The sequence below is a fragment of the Narcine bancroftii genome, chromosome 2 (genome assembly GCF_036971445.1).
Source record: "Narcine bancroftii isolate sNarBan1 chromosome 2, sNarBan1.hap1, whole genome shotgun sequence".
In the NCBI taxonomy this organism is placed as follows: domain Eukaryota; kingdom Metazoa; phylum Chordata; class Chondrichthyes; order Torpediniformes; family Narcinidae; genus Narcine; species Narcine bancroftii.
In genome coordinates this window covers 44,593,173-44,614,525 of record NC_091470.1, presented here as the reverse complement: position 1 = coordinate 44,614,525, position 21,353 = coordinate 44,593,173, and the positions used below count along the sequence as shown (strand labels likewise).

The window sequence follows — 21,353 nt, the reverse complement described above, 5'->3', positions numbered from 1 at the left end:
ACGAAAACAACCAGGAAATCCAGGAGCTGCTGGCAAAGAAGCGATCTGCCCACCAGAAACTCCTTGCAAAGCCTTCCTGGCCAGAGAAAAAATGAACCTTCTGTCTCGCATGTAGCCATCTTCAGCGCAAACTCCGGGAGATCCAAAATGAGTGGTGGACTAGCCTCGCCAAACGAACCCAGCTTAGCGCCGACATTGGCGACTTCAGGGGTTTTTATGAGACACTAAAGGCTGTGTACGGCCCCTTACCCCGTCCAAAGCCCTCTGCGCAGCTGAGGAAGTCCTCCTCAGCGACAAGATCTCCATCCTCAATCGATGGTCAGAACACTTCCAATCTCTTTTCAGTGCCAACCGGTCAGTCCAAGAATCTGCCCTGCTCCAACTCTCTCAACAGCCCTTGAGGAAAGTGCTCGTCAGAATGAAAGAGGATGTATCAAAGCTGTGCACCCTGCTGTATGAAGTAAAGAAAGAACCAGATGGTCTCCGACTCATTTTATCAGTGAGTGATGAGAATAAAGCCTTGATGACAACAACATGGATGAGGACCTTACCCGGAAAGAGACATATAAGGCAATTGAACAACTGAAAAGTGGCAAAGCAGCAGGTATGGATGGAATCCCCCCAGATGTCTGGAAGGCTGGCGGAAAAACTCTGCATGCCAAACTGCATGAGTTTTTCATGCTCTGCTGGGACCAAGGAAAGCTGCCTCAGGACCTTCGTGATGCCATCATCATCATCACCCTGTACAAAAACAAAGGCGAGAAATCTGACTGCTCAAACTACAGGGGAATCACGCTGCTCTCCATTCCAGGCAAAATCTTCGCTAGGATTCTCCTTAATAGACTACTACCTAGTGTCGTCGAAAATGTCCTCCCAGAATCACGGTGTGGCTTTCGCGCAAACAGAGGAACTACTGACATGGTCTTTGCCCTCAGACAGCTCCAAGAAAAGTGCAGAGAACAAAACAAAGGACTTTACATCACCTTTGTTGACCTCACCAAAGCCTTTGACACCATGAGCAGGAAAGGGCTTTGGCAAATAGAAGAGTGCCTCGATGCCGCCCAAAGTTCCTCAACATGGTTATCCAACTGCACTAAAACCAACAAGGTCGGGTCAGATACAGCAATGAGCTCTCCGAACTCTTCTCCATTGACAACGGCGTGAAGCAAGGCTGCGTTCTCGCACCAACCCTCTTTACTCATCTTCTTCAATATGATGCTGAAACAAGCCATGAAGGACCTCAACAATGAAGACGCTGTTTACATCCGATACCGCGCGGATGGTAGTCTCTTCAATCTGAGGCGCCTGCAAGCTCACACCGAGACACAAGAGCAACTTGTCCGTGAACTACTCTTTGCAGATGATGCCGCTTTAGTTGCCCATTCAGAGCCAGCTCTCCAGCGCATGATGTCCTGTTTTGCGGAAACTGCCAAAATGTTTGGCCTGGAAGTCAGCCTGAAGAAAACTGAGGTCCTCCATCAGCCAGCTCCCCACCATGACTACCAGCACCCCCTCATCTCCATCGGGCACACAGAACTCAAAACGGTCAACCAGTTTACCTAGCTCGGCTGCACCATTTCATCTGAAGCAAGGATCGACAACGAGAGAGACAACAGACTTGCCAAGGCAAATAGCGCCTTTGGAAGACTACACAAAAGAGTCTGGAAAAACAACCACCTGAAGAAACACACAAAAATCACTGTGTACAGAGCCATTGTCATACCCATGCTCCTGTTCGGCTCCGAATCATGGGTCCTCTACTGGCATCACCTACGGCTCCTAGAGCGCTTCCATCAGCGCTCTCTCCGCTCCATCCTCAACATTCATTGGAGTGACTTCATCACCAACATCGAAGTACTCGAGCTGGCAAGAGTCCGCAAGCATCAAATTCACGCTGCTGAAGATCCAACTGCGCTGGGTGGGTCATGTCTCCAGAATGGAGGACCACCGCCTTCCCAAGATCGTGTTATATGGCGAGCTCTCCACTGGCCACCGAGACAGTGGTGCACCAAAGAAGAGGTACAAGGACTGCCTAAAGAAATCTCTTGGTGCCTGCCACATTGACCACCGCCAGTGGGCTGATCTCGCCTCCAACCGTGTATCTTGGCGCCTCAGTTCGGCGGGCAGCAACCTCCTTTGAAGAAGACCGCAGAGCCCACCTCACTGACAAAAGATAAAGGAGGAAAAACCCAACACCCAACCCCAATCAACCAATTTTCCCTTGCAACCGTGCCTGCCTGTCCCGCATCGGACTTGTCAGTCACCAACGAGCCTGCAGCTGACGTGGACATGCCCCTCCATAAATCTTCGTCCGTGAAGCCAAGCCAAAGAAAAAACTTTATTTCCTTTAGTTTTCAAGCACACTGAATATTAATTTCCTCCACCACTGGGGTAGAGTGGTTGTGGTTTATCCCATTTACAAAACATACTGTAGTTATTAATCCAGTCACTTTCCAAATCTGCAACCTTTACCACCAGAGATGACAAAGGCATCAGAAGCATGGGGATGCTACCACCTGCTGATTTAACTACAAGGTGTATAGTATTTTGATAACATTATCTGGAAATATGTTGCCTTCAAGAAGGAAGCTCATCAACATGTTCTCAAAGGCAACTAAAGATGGACAATATATGTGATCCTTGTCAACAATCTTCAAAATAAAAAAAGGAAAACTTTAGATAACTGACAATTAGGATATTTTAAATTTATATTTTAATGTTTCAGGTTACCTTGGACCAAGAAGACAAAATATTCTGGTGAAAGTATGGCTTTCTGGTGAAAGTATTGTCACATGGACCAAAATAAAACCAATATTACTAACACAAAGATAAAACACTGTTGATATGGAATCTGAAATAGCCACACAGAATTTGAAAGAGTTATTATTTGAAGCCAAAGTAAAACATGATTGGCTGCAGACACCATGACTAAAGATAAAACACAATGCTGGAGAAACTCAGTTGGTCAAATGGTGTACTTTATATAGCAAAGGTAAAGATACATAACCAGCATTTTGGGCTTGAGCCTTTCCTCACCTGTCGGCAGGTGTCTGAAAAAGTTGTGGTGGGAAGGGTCAGGAGAAGGAGAAAGGCCCAAATGGCAGGAAGAAATAGGTGGATAGGGAGGGAGGGCACATCACAAAGCAGCAGGAGGAGGAGGGATTGGTCTGAATGGAGAAATAAGGGGGTGGAGAGCTGGAGGAAAGAAGGGTAGGGAGGGAGAACAGAGAGTAGGCTAGCAGAAACCAGAGAAGTTGCTGTTAATGCCATCTGGTTGGAGCATACCCAGATGGGAAATCAAGTGCTGCTCCTCCAATTTATGGGTGGGCTTGGTGGGATACTTACTACATGAGGCCATGGACAGATATATGAGCAACGGAGTGGGGTGCAGAAGTGGTTGACCACTGGGAGATCCCTGTACTGATGTGGACAGAGCGAAGGTGAAGTGATCTCCCAGTCTGTGCCCAAACTATTCGATGTAGAGAAAGGCCACAAAGGGAGCCCCGGATGCAATAGATAACTCCCACAGATACACAAGTTGTTTTACTTGAAAAGACTGAATGATGGTAAAGGAGGAGGTGTGGGTGCAAGTGTGGCACTCTATGCAACCACAAGTGTATGATAGGTGGGGAGGGATGAGTGGACGAGGGAGTCACAAAGGAAGCAGTCCCTGTGGATGGCAGAGAGGTGAGGAAATGGCAAGATGTGTCTAGTGGTGGGATCATGTTGAAAGCGGTGGAAATTATGGGGGATAATGTGCTGAATGTGGAGCCTAGTGAGAAATAAATATGATTTGTCTAATAGAACATTCTTCTGCTATCTGCAAATGAGATCTTTTTTGAGGGACTTTTTTGAGTTTTTTTAATAGCTGTGTGCCAAAATAGAGAAAGTTTGGACAATCCAAAGTTTGAACAATCATTGAGCAAAAGTAAATATTTAGTTAGCTCTGAAATAATGAAAAGTGAAGGTCAAGCAACATCTGTAGGGGGGTGGGGGAAGAAATGACACTTAAAGTTGATTTTCCATCATAGTTGGTAAAAATATGTTAAAAGGAGGAAGAGGGGGGCTCTCTGACCTAATAGGCACCTTCTTCAACCTCTTCCATCCCTACCCATATTCACAGTCATTTCTTCAGTAAACAAGGTTGATAAGAGTTTTCTATGATTACCAATTTCTTTTTTATTTGACTTTTCCAGTATCTGTATTTTTTTTTTAAATTTCTGTTGCTCCAATAGTAAATGTTCATTTTTTTTACAAGGAGTTAGATTTTAGGTGTTATTTTGCATTATCCTGAAACATTATTGAATCCTAACTATCTGTAGCATTTTAGAGATAGTTTGGGTAACATGGTGTAATATTTGACTTTGGAACCTAGAGAATTTGAAGGGCTATCAATTATTACAAGGGAGTCAAATGATTCTAGTCATATATTAATAGAGGAAAATGCCTAACAATATTTTGATAGTCAAACAGGATATCTGACGTGAAAAGTGCTTCATCTACAAGAAATAAAAATGGGAGTAAGCTATTCAGCCTCTTGTATCTCCTCTGCCATTCATTATGGTCATTTTTATTTTAGCTCTGCTTTTCCTACATTGATCCTCTATCTAAAAAGCAATTGATCTGTGTTTTAAATGAATTCTTTGACAGCCTCTATAGCCTGCTTCGGTAGAGAATTTCAAAGATTAACCACACTTAAGGTGGAAACATTTTTTCTCATTTTGTCCCTTGTTTCTTTAAACTTGCCACCCTCGTCTTGCATACCTCAGTCATAGGGACCATCAATCCCACAACAACCCTATAAAACTCAATAAGAATTATGTTCTTGGGCCCAGTCTGATTAATCCCTCTTCATGCTATAAACTTTCTGTGCTTGGAATAAGTCTAATGAATCTTAGCTGGATTCCCTGAATGAGTGAATCATGTACAAGTACATATGTTACTCCAAACATATACTTTTCAACCACTCACCATTTAAAGATGCTCAGTATTTCTATTTTTTTCCTACCATTATTCAACAAATGCAACCAATTCAGGCCAACAAGTAACAACAAAACAGTATATTGAAGTATTTTGCCAAAACAGTTGAACATGTAAAGTGCTCTGATTGGGCTACTTGTTATTCCAATTTTGGATGTTGAGAAACCGATGGGAATTGGAACAGAAAACCACAGTTTTGATGGCTATTGTTCGATATCTGAGTTAGGAGGGACAATGGAAAGGTATATGAGTTTCTGATAAATAGGGCTTCTAATTGTGTGCAGCTGGCAAAGACCAATTTCACCACACCTTCTTTACCTTCTTCCCTCCCATCCCTACCCATATTCACAGTCATTTCATTAGTAAACAAGGTTGATGTCTTTTCTGTGATTACCAATAATAGCACAGTGATGGGTAACAGGAAGAATGGCATGGTCTGAAACTGTAGAGCTGTTATGTTTTATATAATTGACCAGAAAGGGTTAGGGATTAAAGTAAATCCCACTGTGACTATTTATTTCTTTAGGTGTTTTGATGTTTCTTTTATTGTAATAAAGAAACCTGTGGTTTTTTTTTATAACAACTATATTAGCTAAAGCACTCACGACCTCCTGGAGGCATCCATTTTAAATCATCTTCTAGCTGCAACAATTTGTTTCTGACTCCCTCTAGTGGTCAGGATTATCACTAGAACTATTATTCCATCCCCTTTCCTTGAGATGTTTAATCTAACAACATGACACATTAAAACCTTATTCATTTCAATTTAAAGTTCAACATAAGCACAAACATTTTAAGTGTACAGTTCTTTTTTGTTTAGAGATTCAGTCTGTCAGGTGCTTTGATAACATGTGTGGATCTTAACATAGGTGCTTGTGTTGGCTGTACTGGTCCACTACTGTCTATTACTGGTGGTGTTACCTCTGTTGCTGTGCAGGCTGGATCCTCTTCATTTGCAGTGTCTTTTTGTTTTTAGTAGGCTCTTTCAATTCCTTCATGGCTTGTGGTCTGTCTCTGCCATGAATGAGAGTAGTCTGTACACATAACTGTGGAATTTCTAGAATCCATTGTTCAGACCTAGACATTCTTTCTTGATCTGTGCATATCGACATTCAGATGTTGTCATTGTCCTTGATGAGTAAGCTACTGGCCTCCAATCTTCTCCCACAGTCTGAAGTAGTCCAACACCTATTCCATCTTTTGAAGCATCCCTAGATATTTTCGTCATTCTGGTCTCATCAAATAACATCAAGAGCACTGGTTCTTTAGTTAGAATGGTCTTCCGTTATCCCCATTCTTCCTCCTGGTTGGTTAGCTGTCCACTTGAATCACATTTGTCCTGTAACAACTTCCATAGGTACATTGTTTTGAAATATAGGTTTGATATGAATTTACCAATGAAATTGACCATTCCCAGCACTGCCTTTTTTTGTCATTGCATCTGGGCATCTCTAAAATTGCTTTCACTTTCCTCTTGTCTGACTCTGCACTCCCCTCTGACAGTTTATCTCCCAAAAAGATGATTTCCTTTACACCAAACTGATAGTTTTCTTTGTTTAACTTCCATACTTCTGGATGTGTTGTAGCACTTTGATGAGCCTCTCGTTGTATTGTTCTTGTGTGGATCCCCATCGGATCATGCACCCCATTTATTCCCTCTATGATGTGCTCCATTGTCTTGTGGAGCTGAGACATTCTCAGACAGGAGTATCATCCAAATGGTGTATTGAATGTACTGTATTTTGTGCTATGTTCATGCAGTTTTATTTGCCAGAAGCCCTGGGATGCATCTAATTTAGTGAAAAACTTTGCACCGGCCATCTCACTTGTAATTTCATTCTTGATTGGAACCTGATAATGTTCTCTCTTTATGTTGGTATTCAAATGTTTTGTATCCATGCACACAAGAAGGTCACCATTTTATTTTTGACACTTACCATTGAATTCACCCATTCTCTGGGCTTCTAGTGCTGTCATTTGGTCAAGCTTCTGCTTGATCTTTTAGTGGCACTGGAACCTGCCTCAGGACATTAACTGTATCTTATAGGTGAATGGTAGAGCTCCAAACCCCTTGAAGATGTCTGGAAATTGATCCAGTATTTCCTCTACGCTGTTCTCTGCATGGTCACTGTTAATGTGGTACACCCTCTTGACTAGGCTTAAATTTTCACATGCTTTGTCACCAAGCAGTGATTTATGTCCATCTGAAACTACTGCGAACCTGATGTTGTGCTCTTTATTTTTAACTTCCATCTTAAGTTTACAAGTACCTTTCGTGTCGATAGTCTGTCCATTGTAATCTTTAAGCTTCCAAAGTTTGTATGGATCTATGGCTTTATTTTCATTACTTTGATGTCACAGTCACAGATCAAATTGGCCTTTGCCCCTGTGTCCAGCTTGAAAGGAATATTTGTTCCCTCTGTGTTCAATAACACTATTTTCTGTGTCTGTTGGTAAATAATCTTTCTGCACTACCATGCCAATGAAGAGTGCATCTCTGAGAGCAATTTCTTCTATGTACAGTGTACACAGTTTCACTTCTGTTTTGTTTTCTTTTGAAAAAACATTGCTATTGCATAATGATTCTGCCCTTTACACTTACTACAGACTTTTCCATAGGCTGGGCATTGTTTTGGTGCATGTTGAGTGCCACATTGTTTACAGTTAAATGTCTCTTCACCGTTTTTGTTGTTTCCTATATGTTTTTTTGTTTGTGTGTGTCCAGACACTGTAGCTATGACTATGCCTTCATTTCACTGGCTTTTGCACTATCACCAAACTTTTTTGGATTCTGCAGAGCTATTTCACTGTTGTGGCATATCTTCACAGCTCCAGCTAAGGCAAGCTCTGTCTTTTGCAGCAACCACTCTCTACCACTTTGTTATCAATAATCCCAAACACAATTTGATCACAGATCATTGAATCTTGCAGTGTTTCAAAATTGCATGTCTTGCTTTTAATTTTAGGTCAGTTTATTTAAAAAAAAGAATCAAAGCTCTCTCCCTGCAGCTGTGTGTGTGTGTGAAATACATACCTCTTGAACATTTCATTTTTCTTTGGTTAACAGTGCTCATCCAACATCTTGTCAAATTTGCCCTGGTCAGTGGCCTTGGCAAAAAAAATTGTGTTGGAAAAACTCTAGTGCTTGAGGTCCTGCCATGGTCGGTAGTAGTGCAATCTTCAGGTTTGCTATAGAGTCAAGATGGCTTGCAGGTACAGCATAAATTGTTGTTTGAACAACCTCCACTCATGGTCAACATTTCCAGTCCAATTTACAGCGCCAGGAGTTTTTACACTCTGTTCTCTCCTACTATTGACTCTCCACACTCCTCATGTTTCTTCCACTCCTGGTACCATGTACACTCCTGGTACCATGTGATGTTTATTTTATGGTAATAAAGTAACTTGGGTTCTTTTATAACAACTATATTTTATTAGCTAAAGCACTCATGTCCTCATGGAGGCATCACTTTTGAAGCTACAATTTGTGTCTGACTCTCTCTAGTAGTCAGGATTATCACTACCATTCTATCATTACAGGTGTGTTGATTTTTAAAAAACAATTCCCTATGGAGAACATAGGGAGAACAATTCCCTAAGAAGCTGAGACCCCCAGCACCTACCATTCAACTCTGACAGGAAAATCCAAGCCACTTTTCTGAGTTAAGATGTGTGTGTCTCAAAGAAGTATCAAAATCAATTCAGATTTTGATTTTTAAAACTTTATTCATACAAAGTGATTAATAGAAGCTCAGATCCTCATTTCTAAAATATGTAAAATTTTATTTAAATTCCATTATTTAGATTTGATTAATTTAATGTTAAATATTATTTGGAGTAATCATATTTCTTATTTTCCTTTCTTTCCCATTTATGTTCTTTCCCTTTTGCCCTTTTATTTTCTTTAGTTGTGATTTTTGGAGCAATTCAGCAGTCTTTTTAAATGTTTAGAGTGAATGCTACTCCTTTGTTGATAAAACAATACAGAAAGGGGCATTTCTACATTTAGGTTTTCTGTTCTCTCCCCAAAAATCTGTTAACTTGCTGGTCATGTATTGATTGCATTCACCTTCCTAATTGCTGAAAACAAAAGCACTGGAGAAACTCAGCAGGTCCACGGAAAGCAGTAGGGATTTGATATTTCCGGCCTGAGCCCTTCTTCAGGAAAATCAGACAGACACCTGAATTAAAAAAAGTGGAGAAGGGAAGGAGTACAGGTGATGGATGAATGCAGGAAGGGAGAGAAGAAGATAAATGGGTTGAGAACTATGATATAGCTGTTGCCTTTCACTGGCTAAAGCTCTCCTTATAAATTAAGTCACTTTAACCTTGATTAATAAACTTCTTTATGAGGCTGCTCTGCCATTCACTGTGAACATGGCTGATCTGATCTACACCTACCTGCCTTTTCCCCATATTCCTTATTTCCCTTACTATGGAGATATATACCCAACCTTGACTTGAATATATTTATTAAGGGTGCCTCCACTACGTCAATGGGCAACGAATTCCACAAATTCACCATCCTCCTTATTTCTGTCCTGAATTTATAACCCTGAATCTTAAGGTTATGTCCCATAGTTCGTGTCTCCCTGAACAATGGAAACAACTTACCTATGTCAATCTTATCTGTGCCTTTCAATCTCTCTTCAAAGGCCAACCCCTTCATCCCTGGAATGAACCTGATGAACTTCCTCTGCACTGTCTCCAAAGTCAGTATATCCTTCCTCAGAAGATTAGAATTGCACACAGTATTTCAGTTGCAGCATAACCTCTCTACCCCTAAATTCAATCCTTCTAGCATTGAAGGCCAGCATTCCATTTACCTTGCTGATAGCCTGCTGCACCTGCAAAGTAAGCACTACCAAGTCCTTCTGCACGTTATTATGCTGCAATCACTTGCTATTTAAGTAATATTCTAATCTTCCATTCTTCCTTCCAAAGTGGATTATCTCACATTTGCCAACATTGTACTCCATCTGCCCACTCGCTTAATTTCTCTGCAGACTCTGTATCCTCCACACAATTTTCTTTTCCACTCAATTTGGTGTCATCAGAAAACTGTCCCCTCTTCAAGATAGATAAATGTGAATGTGTGCTTATAAGATGACTGAGTTCCTGAACCAAGGAAGCTATGAAGCAGAAGAGGGAGCATTTAACTGGGGCATGCCTGCCTGCATGCCCCTTCAAATGCGCTACCAACAAAAATTGATGGACAAGTAAATATGCCATACCTAATTAAAAGGAAATAAAAATATTGGGAGAAAATAAATTCTGATTTAGAAATTAGACTTACATGTCCTTGTGATATCGAATGGATTTTGTAGAAGTTTTTTTTTGTATTTCCTTTCCTAGCAATAAAACAGTCTGCTGCCACAAATCAATAAAATGCACAAACTAACTACAAACTAATGATTCTCATCATAATTATCAGAGTATAGTTCAATAGTTCCATGACTATGTTCAGTATTTGGCCAGTTGGGAAATCTCTTTCTTTTCTTTTTTTTTCTCTCTTTTGGCTTGGCTTCGCGGACGAAGATTTATGGAGGGGGTAAAAAGTCCACGTCAGCTGCAGGCTCGTTTGTGGCTGACCAGTCCGATGCGGGACAGGCAGACACGATTGCAGCGGTTGCAAGGGAAAATTGGTTGGTTGGGGTTGGGTGTTGGGTTTTTCCTCCTTTGCCTTTTGTCAGTGAGGTGGGCTCTGCGGTCTTCTTCAAAGGAGGCTGCTGCCCGCCAAACTGTGAGGCGCCAAGATGCACGGTTTGAGGCGTTATCAGCCCACTGGCGGTGGTCAATGTGGCAGGCACCAAGAGATTTCTTTAGGCAGTCCTTGTACCTTTTCTTTGGTGCACCTCTGTCACGGTGGCCAGTGGAGAGCTCGCCATATAATACGATCTTGGGAAGGCGATGGTCCTCCATTCTGGAGACGTGACCCATCCAGCGCAGCTGGATCTTCAGCAGCGTGGACTCGATGCTGTCGACCTCTGCCATCTCGAGTACCTCGACATTAGGGGTGTGAGCGCTCCAATGGATGTTGAGGATGGAGCGGAGACAACGCTGGTGGAAGCGTTCTAGGAGCCGTAGGTGGTGCCGGTAGAGCACCCATGATTCGGAGCCGAACAGGAGTGTTGGTATGACAACGGCTCTGTATACGCTTATCTTTGTGAGGTTTTTCAGTTGGTTGTTTTTCCAGACTCTTTTGTGTAGTCTTCCAAAGGCGCTATTTGCCTTGGCGAGTCTGTTGTCTATCTCATTGTCGATCCTTGCATCTGATGAAATGGTGCAGCCGAGATAGGTAAACTGGTTGACCGTTTTGAGTTTTGTGTGCCCGATGGAGATGTGGGGGGGCTGGTAGTCATGGTGGGGAGCTGGCTGATGGAGGACCTCAGTTTTCTTCAGGCTGACTTCCAGGCCAAACATTTTGGCAGTTTCCGCAAAGCAGGACGTCAAGCGCTGAAGAGCTGGCTCTGAATGGGCAACTAAAGCGGCATCATCTGCAAAGAGTAGTTCACGGACAAGTTTCTCTTGTGTCTTGGTGTGAGCTTGCAGGCGCCTCAGATTGAAGAGACTGCCATCCGTGCGGTACCGGATGTAAACAGCGTCTTCATTGTTGGGGTCTTTCATGGCTTGGTTCAGCATCATGCTGAAGAAGATTGAAAAGAGGGTTGGTGCGAGAACACAGCCTTGCTTCACGCCATTGTTAATGGAGAAGGGTTCAGAGAGCTCATTGCTGTATCTGACCCGACCTTGTTGGTTTTCGTGCAGTTGGATAATCATGTTGAGGAACTTTGGGGGACATCCGATGCGCTCTAGTATTTGCCAAAGCCCTTTCCTGCTCACGGTGTCGAAGGCTTTGGTGAGGTCAACAAAGGTGATGTAGAGTCCTTTGTTTTGTTCTCTGCACTTTTCTTGTTTTCACGTTGCTCTCCATTGCAGGCAAAATCTTCGCTAGGATTCTACTAAATAGAATAATACCTAGTGTCGCTGAGAATATTCTCCCAGAATCACAGTGCGGCTTTCGCGCAAACAGAGGAACCACTGACATGGTCTTTGCCCTCCAGTTGGGAAATAAGCTACCGCTAAATAGCGTGAGACTGTCCATCCATTGCTTCATTAAATAATTGAATAATCTTATTCAATTTGTCCAATGGAAAAATTCTATTATTTGGGCATACTGAGAATTCAAAATATTTTACTGCAATATTGGTCATTCAATACAAAAGTACAAACAAAACTTTGAATAGGCTAGATCCCACTTCTGGAACACACTGTGTTGACAATAAGCTGGCGGTGCAGATTGTTTTCACAGACATCATCAGGACTTTCCAGACCAAATATTTGAAAAATGTGTTTTGCAAGTAGCAAAATCAAAAGTTGGCTTGGAGATCTTATAAACAGATGTAGATTAAAATGAATAAAAATGAAAATCAGCAAAAGATCTGTTTTTTTGTCAACTCTATTTTTCAAATATTCCCAATATTGCCTAACTGAGAATGAACTGCAACAATTATGGAACTACTTTGTATTCCTTTCGGTTAACTATTAATGTAGAGATTGAAGAACTACGCTGAGTTCAAATTGGCAGAAATACACCACCTTCATCATCATGAGAGGTAAAAGTTAATGGCATCCAATAAATGGCATAAGAATTGTCAAAGAACTCTCAGATGTTGAATGGATCTTTATGAAAGATCTTGACCCACAATGTTGACTCTCCATTTCCTTTCACAGATGCTACCTGACCTACTGAGTTCCTCCAGAAACGTGTTATTTTTTTGCTGAAAATCAGTTGCCTCAGCCTTTAGTCATTTTTTTGATTAGATTGGTGTGGGGGTGGGGAGGAGGGGAAGGTTTGGGAGTGTTGAGAATCCACAGCATCTCCAAAATGCCAAGTTATCATAAATATTGTGCTTCCTTGTTTCTTGTACCCATGAAAAACAGTTCCCTTTATTGCCACTATATTAAATGCTGCTTGTCTGTCTCATTATGGGAATTAAATAATCTGACAAAAATGACCAAGATTGATGTACTATAATCAGCAGTCATTGCAATGGTAGAATTAGACCATTAACCAGGGTAGGGCACACTATAGAGACAGACGTCTATGGAACTATCAAAGGGTTTTTTGAGAAAGACTGTCATGAGGTTGGAATTAGTTTTCATAAATTAGGACCAGGAAACACACTCATACTTTTCTTCTCTATTTCTTCCCTTAATTCCCATATTTGATCAGGCTCCAGGGATTTATCGAACTTTATGTGCCTCAAGACAACCCAAACCACCTGTTTTTGTAATGTCAATATGTTTCAGGACATCACTATTCTCTTCCCTGAATTCCCAAGCTTCCATGACCTCTTTCATGCTACAAACAAGAAGTATTCAATTAGGACCTTGTCCATCTCCCAGGCTCCACATGTAGATCACCATACTGATCCTTAAGGAATTCTAATCTCTCTGTGGTTACCCTTTTGCTCTTAATATACTTATTGAATCTCTTAGGATTTTCCTTTAGCTTATCTGCCAAGGATATCTCGTCTCTTTTTATCATCCTGATTTCTTTCTTAAATGTACTCCTATATCCTTTATATTGCTCAAGGGATTCACTTGACCCCAGCTGCCTGTACCTGACATATAGTATGCCTTCTTTTTTTTGATCAAAGTGTCGATATCCCTAATAAATCAGGATTCCTTAATCCCACTAACCTTGCCCTTCACATTTAGCAAGAACATATTTGCCTTGAGCTTTTCCTGTCTCATTTTAAAAGTCTCCTACTTGGCAGATATCTTTTACCTGCTAACAGCCTCTCCCAAAACAATCTTTGCCAGTCACTGTCCAATGCCATTTAAATTAACCTTCCCCATATATAGGACTTTACCTTGGTCTAGTCCCATCTTTCTCCATAACTGTTTTAAAAGTAATTATATATCTTGCATTCAGATCAGATTGACTGTAAGTTCTTTTTTAAAAAAAAACGTTGGGGTTTGGTTCTAGTTGAACCACGCCAGATATGTTGTTGATACGAAATCTCAGGAGAAATTAAAATAAAGTCAACATTTCAAGTCATTTGCCTCATCGAAAAACAATACCATGAATGAAAGGCTTTCTTCAAAGAAGTTTTGTCAGGTAACTGCTCAGAAAACTTGGCAGAAAGTTTTATAAGGATTTGAGTTACAACTTTGAACCATTTTGTTCATTTAGCAAATTTTGTTGGGATGGTAGGACTGTAACCTTCTATTATATGACTGCATGTATATGCATTCTGTTGTGGCAGGAATTAAATCACCAAATAAATGCAGCCCATATGGCTACAAAGACTTCATTAAGGTCATGATCCTCAATGGGAAACTGGTCCAGAAGGTTAAAGCTCAAAGGATCCAAGACGAGTTGGCCGAACGTTGGAGAGAGAAATGACTGATGTCACATTCTGCATAACAAAGGCAGGTTTTTCCACACGGAGGTGCACCCTTGCATAACAATATTTTCTTTCCTGCGTGCTACCCCAGTCTGTTGGGCCCCCCCCCAAAAGAACTGGGGGAATTGTCTGTGGTGCCTGAAGGCAGAGTCTTTGTAGGTTTTGGAGGCCTGCCTCTTTTGCGTGGCACTGGTGTTTCCACCGGGTTCACCGGGTCCAGGTCAGCCAGCTTCAACCTGTCGGTGGTGAAGACTTTGGTCTTGCCTCTGACCTCCAGCTCGAATGTGACCCCATTGTGTATGATCTGGAAAGGACTTTAGTATGGTCTTTGTAGTGGAGAGTGATGCACAAACCTGCGAATAAAGACGTACAGTTCCGCAGGTCCTTGGGTACGTTGATTCTTGTGGTGCCAGGATGGTGGGCCAGGTTGTCAACTCTTTCCCTCAGTCTGTGGAGAAGGGTTGGTCCATAGTCATCTTGTCCACTGGGGGATGGTGCGAATTCTCCTAGGATGACCAGTGGAACTCCATAAATGAGTTCAGCTGATGTGGTGTTGAGGTCCTCCTTGGTTGTGGTGTGTATCCCCAGTAGTACCCATGGTAGCTTGACTGCCCAGTTGGATCCATGGAGTCTGGCTATGAAGACAGCCTTGAGGTGCCTGTGGAAGCATTCTACCAGCCCATTTGACTGCGGGTGGTAAGCCATTGTATGGTGCAGCTGGGTGCCCCATAGGCTGGAGGTAAATTGGGCTCCCCTTTCGGACATGATGTGAAACCTGGAGATACTGGCAAGGACCCACTATGTCCATGTGGATGAGGTCAAACCTTCGCTCAGCAGGCTTGAACTGCTGAGGTGGGGTCTTAGTATGCCGCTGTGCCTTGGCCATTTGGCACTGCATGCACACCTTCGCCCACCTGCTGACCTGCTTCCGTAAACCATGCCACATTTACTTGCTGGCCACCAGCCACACTGTGGTCCTGATGGGTGGGTATGCCAACCTGTGGATGGAGTCGAAAACTGGTCGTCTCCAAGCTGCCAGAACGATGGGTCTGACCTGACCTGTGGCCACGTTGCACAGGAGGGTGAGGTTACCTGTACCCACTGGGATGTCCTGAAGTTGTAGTCCCGATATGACTGTTCTTTTCTTGGACATCTTGTCCTCCTGCTGTGCCTCCACCAATGCCACAAAGTCCACTCCTTCCAACAGTGCGTGGATACTCTGCCAGGACAGTGCATTGGCCACCACGTTGTCTTTTCCTGAGACATGCCTCCGATCCGTGGGGTACTTGGAAATGTATGAGAGGTGACAGAGTTGGCGGGCTAACCAAGGATCTGAAATCTTGGCCAGAGGAAAAGTCAGGGGTTTGTGATCTGTGAAGGCCATGAAAGTCCTGCCCTCGAGGAAGTACCTGAAGCACTGTACTTTAGTTCTGGGGCTCATGGATGTTTGCTGAAGAAAGTCAGCAGTCGCCAAAGTCCTTTTGATCTGTTGCCCCAAGACTCTGTTGATCACCATTCCGGAAGCATCCATTATCAGGGCTATTGGAGGATTTGCCCTGGGGTGTGCTAGGAGAGCGGTGCCTGCTAGGGTTCCGCTGACTCCTCATCCCATGTAATGTCCTTTGCTTTGTCCGCCATCTGGGCAAACATTGGCCGCACGATCCGGGCTGCTTAGGGGATGAACCTGTGGTAGAACTTGACCATCTCCATGAACTCCTGCAATCCCCTGATTGTCGTAAGCCTGGGAAACTTTCGGATGGCCTCCACTTTGCTGGGTAGTGGTGTGATGCCCTCCTTAGTTATCCTATGGCTCAGGAAGTTAATAGTCTCTAGCCCAAACTGGCATTTGGCCGGGTTGATGGTCAGTCCAAATTCGCTCAACCGGGTGTAGAGCTTGCGGAGGTGTATCAGGTGTTCCTGTCGGTCCTTACTTGCCACGATGACGTCGACTAAGTAGACGAAAGTGTCGTCCGGGTCTCAGCCTACAGCGTCCATCAACAATGCAGAAACTCGAACGGGGTTATGATGGCTGTCATGATGGATATCATTGGGGTGCACTGGGATCTGATGATATCCCTGAACAAGGTCCACTTTCGAGAAGATCTTTGCCCCATGCTGATTGGCTGCAAGATCTTGGATGTGCAGCATGGGGTATTGATTTGGTGTGGTGGCCTCATTGAGGTGGCATTAGTCACCACATGGTCTCCAACCCCCAGTGACCTTGCACACCATGTGTAGGGGAGAATCTCACAGGCTGTCTGACCGCCTTGTGATGCCCAGCTCTTCCAATTTTTTTAAACTCCTCCTTAGCCAGTTGGAGCTTCTCCAGTGGCAGACGTCTAGCTTGAGCATTGATTGGCGGGCCCTGGGTGAGGATGTGATGCTGCACTCTGTGCCGTGGCATCACCGTGGAGAACTGGGGGGTGAGCACCTCTGGGAACTCAACCAGGACCTTGGTGTTCATACCCATTGATCATTGTACGGAGTCCAGGTGGAAGGCCGGAAGCTTGGCGTCTTGGAAGGGGACAGTCTAGAAGGTCTTGGTGTGGACCAGTCGCCGGCCTTTTAGGTCCACAAGGAGGCTTATGGACACATAGGGTCTGCACCAATGAGTGCTGCTCCACTGCTGCCAGCCTGAATACCCACAAAAAGATGATGCCATCCAACTGCAGTTGGACCTTGAGGGTTCCGTATGTCCAGATGGTGCTGGTGTTGGCAGCCCTCAACATGGGGCCCACTTGTCTATTCCCGGTGTCCCCCTCCTGATGGGGCAGGACTCTGACCTCTGCTCCTGTGTCCACAAGGAAACATCATCTGGACTGGCAGTCCCAAACATACAGGAGACTTTCAAGCTGGCCAGCCGCTGTGGCCATTAGCAATGGATGGCCCTGGCATTGTGACCTTCTAAGTTTGCTCTAGATGAGATGGTGCATAGATCAGAAGTGACGGTACAAATGGAACAGCAGGAGCTTGTTGGATGAGGAGCCACTTATCTTTCAAAATGTTTTCTGAAAGGAAATGAGATTAGGCAACTTCAATGGGAAAGAGGTAAGAATTAATCATTAACTGGTACGTTAGCATTGTATTAACTGTGCTGGCTTGGAAGGAGAAAAAATAAAAAGTCAAAGTGTTTGATGGTTTTCTTACTGATATCCTTTCAGTCAGTAGCAAGTCTGTTTCGAGTTTGATTTATAATGGTTCCTATCATTAATTTTGTCTTTTTGTGCTGAATGCCACTGAATCTTGCTTTTTGGCTGAGTGGATATTAAACAAGCGTCTTCCTTTGAATGTTCCTCCTATTCTATTCTTCTCTATATTAAAAGTAAGAAAAATAAACAAGAATGTGTTTAAAGAATTCAAAAACTAATGTACAATATAATTGCAAAGCAGCGTTGTAAAAATAAAAAAGCCCTGAATCTGAACTGTTTAGGTTTCAATTTGAAGAGAAACAGCACCATTCTGAAAAAATTCAACAAGAAAACATTCTGGATATTGATTTAAATTACATAAATTAGGAAGATATTGTTATGGACCGTGGACAATTTTATTTTTGACAGGGTAGTGTCAAAGAGGACAGGGCGGAACCTACTTCAGGGGATTTGACAGCTGTTAGGATCTGTAGTAGTGCTGGGCTACCACTATGGAACTTTGACAGCTGGAATTCTGTGAACTCCAGGAGAGTGAGCTTGTGGCTGTTAACCTCTCTCCACAAATGGGGAGAGCTGGAGGCGTGCACGCAGTTTAAAAAGCCCAGCACTCTGGTTTTGAAGAGGGTCGTCCATGGATTGGACTGCAGACAGTCAGTCTGACTATGCATGCTCACCCGGCAGTTTCAGTAAGCTACACGCTGAATTGCTTTGTTCACAGGTGCTAGCAATGCCTTCTAGAGCTGTATATCAGTGTGCTCACCCAGTAGTTTCAGTGCAAAAAGGAAGACCTGAGCTACTTTGTCCACTGTTGTCCTGACAGCAGTTTGGGGAACTCTGATACCCAGAGCAGTGGTTCTCCATCTTTTTCATTCCACTCACATACCACTAAGTAATACCTATGCCATCGGTGTTCTGTGATTAGTAAGGGATTGCTTAAGGTGGTATATGAGTGGGAAGAGAAGGTTGAGAATCACTGTTCCAGACCCAATTATAACTGAAATATTTTGATTGAGAAAAATTGTCATTGGCCCATTTCCTTTGGAGTTATGAAACTGTGCATATAACAAATCAATTAGGTATGATTAAAACAGTGGTTTTCAACCTTTTTCTTTCTACCCACATCCCACCTTAAGCAATCCCTTACTAATTACAGAGCACGTATGGCATAAAGTTGTATGTGAGTGGAAAGAAAAAGGTTGAGAACCACTGACCTAGAGTGTGTGTGGGAGTGACCAGTACCTCTCCTGCCCCCTTTCAAGAGGAGGACTTTGTGGCAGGAGTCATGAGACCACTGAAGCCAGGGTATCCAAAGGAGAAGTCTTGTGTGAGAGAAGATCACTTGTTAACCTTAAAGAGGGTTATGAAAGGCTCGTGTGACAGAAGGTCATCCAGTAACACTAAGGAGCCCTTTAGAGGAGTGAACCTTTTGTGGTTACTAGGAGATCACTGTGAAAATTCCTGGGTGAAGGAAGTAAAGGTGGTTGTTGCCACATTTAAAACTCAAGCCAGTCTTGTGTTCCCCTGACAGGGTTGAAAGTCTGTGGGGATCACGGTCATCTCGATACAGCCTCAAACTAAAAGACCACTGGGTAAGGAAACTAATAATCCCCAGCCTGGAGACCAGATCCTTAAGCTGATCCTTCTTGACTGATTGACTTCACATGACAATCTTGGGGGTTTTGTTTTGGGGAATTTTTAGTGATTTTTTGGTGGGGGGCCATTTGAGTTTGGACTGTAATGGCTTGGGTTTGTTTCCAAATTCGCTGCATCATAATCTGTTGTTTGTATAGAGTTGCCATTAAGGCTGGTATTTGGGTGTTATTTTTATTTCTGTTGGGGAGTGTAACATAAAAAGCACATTTTACGACAGAGAATCTGTAGGGTGGGCACATCGTCTCTGGACAGCTTTATTTTTGGACCAGGGACAGGACTGAAATGCAGCGGGAGAGAGAGGAGCGTGCGCTGTGGGAAGCGCTGAAGCCATGCGCTGGGTGAATTGACAGCTGTCAGGAGCGTGAGAGCCACGCACTAGAAGAATTGACATCTGTCAGAAGTGCAAGAGCCCTGCGCTGAAGCCGGTGGGCTCATGGAGAGGACACCCACTGTTGTCAACCCCTCTCTGCCAATCGGGAGAACTGAAGGCACGTGCTTGGGCTATTGAAAAGCCCAGTGTGCTGAGTTTGAACTGTCAGAAAGATGACAATTAGTTGGATGGCAGCTAGTCAGACAGTTGGTCTGTGTATGGGTGCCTGTCAGCTTCAACAGGCAAGAGGAGTTCTTCTTTCACGGGTGCCAGTACTGCCGTGAGGAACTGTCTGTCTGTATACTCATCCAGCAGCTTCAATTGGAAGAAGGAAGACTGAGTTGCTTTGTCCATGAGTGCCAGTACTGTTCTGACAACAATTTGTGACATTCTGACTCCCAGAGTGTGGGTGTGTCCAACCTGTGCTTCTCCAGTCCCCTTTCAAGAGGAGACTTCGTGTGGCAGAAGTCACTTGACAACTCCAGACAAGATTTTGGAGGAGAAGACTACTCGAGTGACAGAAAGTAACTTGGCAACCCTTTTTTTTAAGAAAAAAAAGGGCTTTGGAGGTGCAGACCTCGTGTTAGTGACTAGGAGGTTGCTGTGTAAAAATTCCCTTTGTGAAGAAATTAAAGGTGGTTGTTACCACATTAGAAAACTCAGGAAAATCTTGTGTTCCCCTGCCAAGGTTGTAAGTCTACAGTGATAACAGTCATTTCTCTCCATGTCCAACTAAAAGACCTGTGCGTAACTAAACTAAGAAACCCACGCCTGGGCACCAGATCCTGTGGACTGTTCTTTCGACTGACTGACTTGAGGTTTTTGTTTTGGGAGTTTTCTTTTGGGGCATTTTAGGCTTGGACAGTAATGATCAGGGGCTTTTTTCCCCACATACACATTATAAATATCTGTTGTTAGGATATAGTTGTCATAAAGGCATGTTTGAATGTTAAGTTTGAGTTAATTCTATTATTGAGAATTATTAATAAATTTTGAGTTAAACTTAACCCATCTGTTTATGCTGCTGGTGAGGCGTAACAGATATTATACAGTAGTGGGTTTCTGCTTTTGTATGTGGCAAGTATGTTTCAATAAATATTGAAAAAATGATGACGGTATCATGAGCTATTGTTATGTGATTGGAATTATGAAAATTAAAAAAAAACACCAGATGTTTGCAATGTGAAATACTGTAGAAACAAAATGCTGGAAACACAGAGCAGTTATTTCAACTCAGAAATTAAAAGCGATTGCTAAATGCAATTAGCTCTTCCATCCTGGTGTGTTGTACTCTGGGAGATTGTATTCAAAATTTCTGTGCTTAGAAAATGCTAATGCATTGAGGCCACTTGGTGGCAGTAGTGATATCAATTAGCTTGCAAAATGCTTTATATTGCTGCAAAATATGTGTGCTTTCATGCTTTTGTTACTGTATAGGCCTCAAGGTTAAGTGCTGGTCTTGAGAGAAGGAAGAGGCTTGAATCTGATTGAATGTAATGTTAATGGACTCATCCACTTCCGAGATTCCGTTAATTCTCAGCCACTGAAGAGGATCTTCTACAATGGATTAGATGTCTCTGATAATTGAGTTAAAATCTTCTTATGGTTGACGGCTGTGATTTTTGTTCATTCTGATGATTTCTACAGGCATATATAGATGATTTCTATAGGGCACAATGTTCCATTATCTGTTGGACAGGCATGAACTTCAATCTGTTCTTGACACAGCTATGCCAAGGAAAACCTAATCTATCTAACTATTTGAAGTACAGGTTCTTTTTCAGA

The 21,353-nt window shown here is 42.9% G+C and overlaps 1 protein-coding gene across 10 annotated transcripts in view; it reads left to right on the top strand.

The window, feature by feature from the left end:
- Positions 1–21,353, top strand: part of LOC138753461 (endogenous retrovirus group 3 member 1 Env polyprotein-like) — a 182,506-nt gene that overhangs the window by 12,891 nt on the left and 148,262 nt on the right. Inside the window, exon 3 of one of the 10 annotated variants that reach the window (XM_069916479.1) lies at positions 19,074–19,134. The exons of 8 other annotated variants lie outside the window; for them this stretch is intronic. The gene's annotated coding sequence lies outside the window, so the exon portion shown is untranslated. Of the gene's footprint in view, positions 1–18,158; positions 18,232–19,073; positions 19,135–21,353 lie in introns of those variants that run through there. One more of the 10 variants, XM_069916485.1, reaches the window with a different exon arrangement.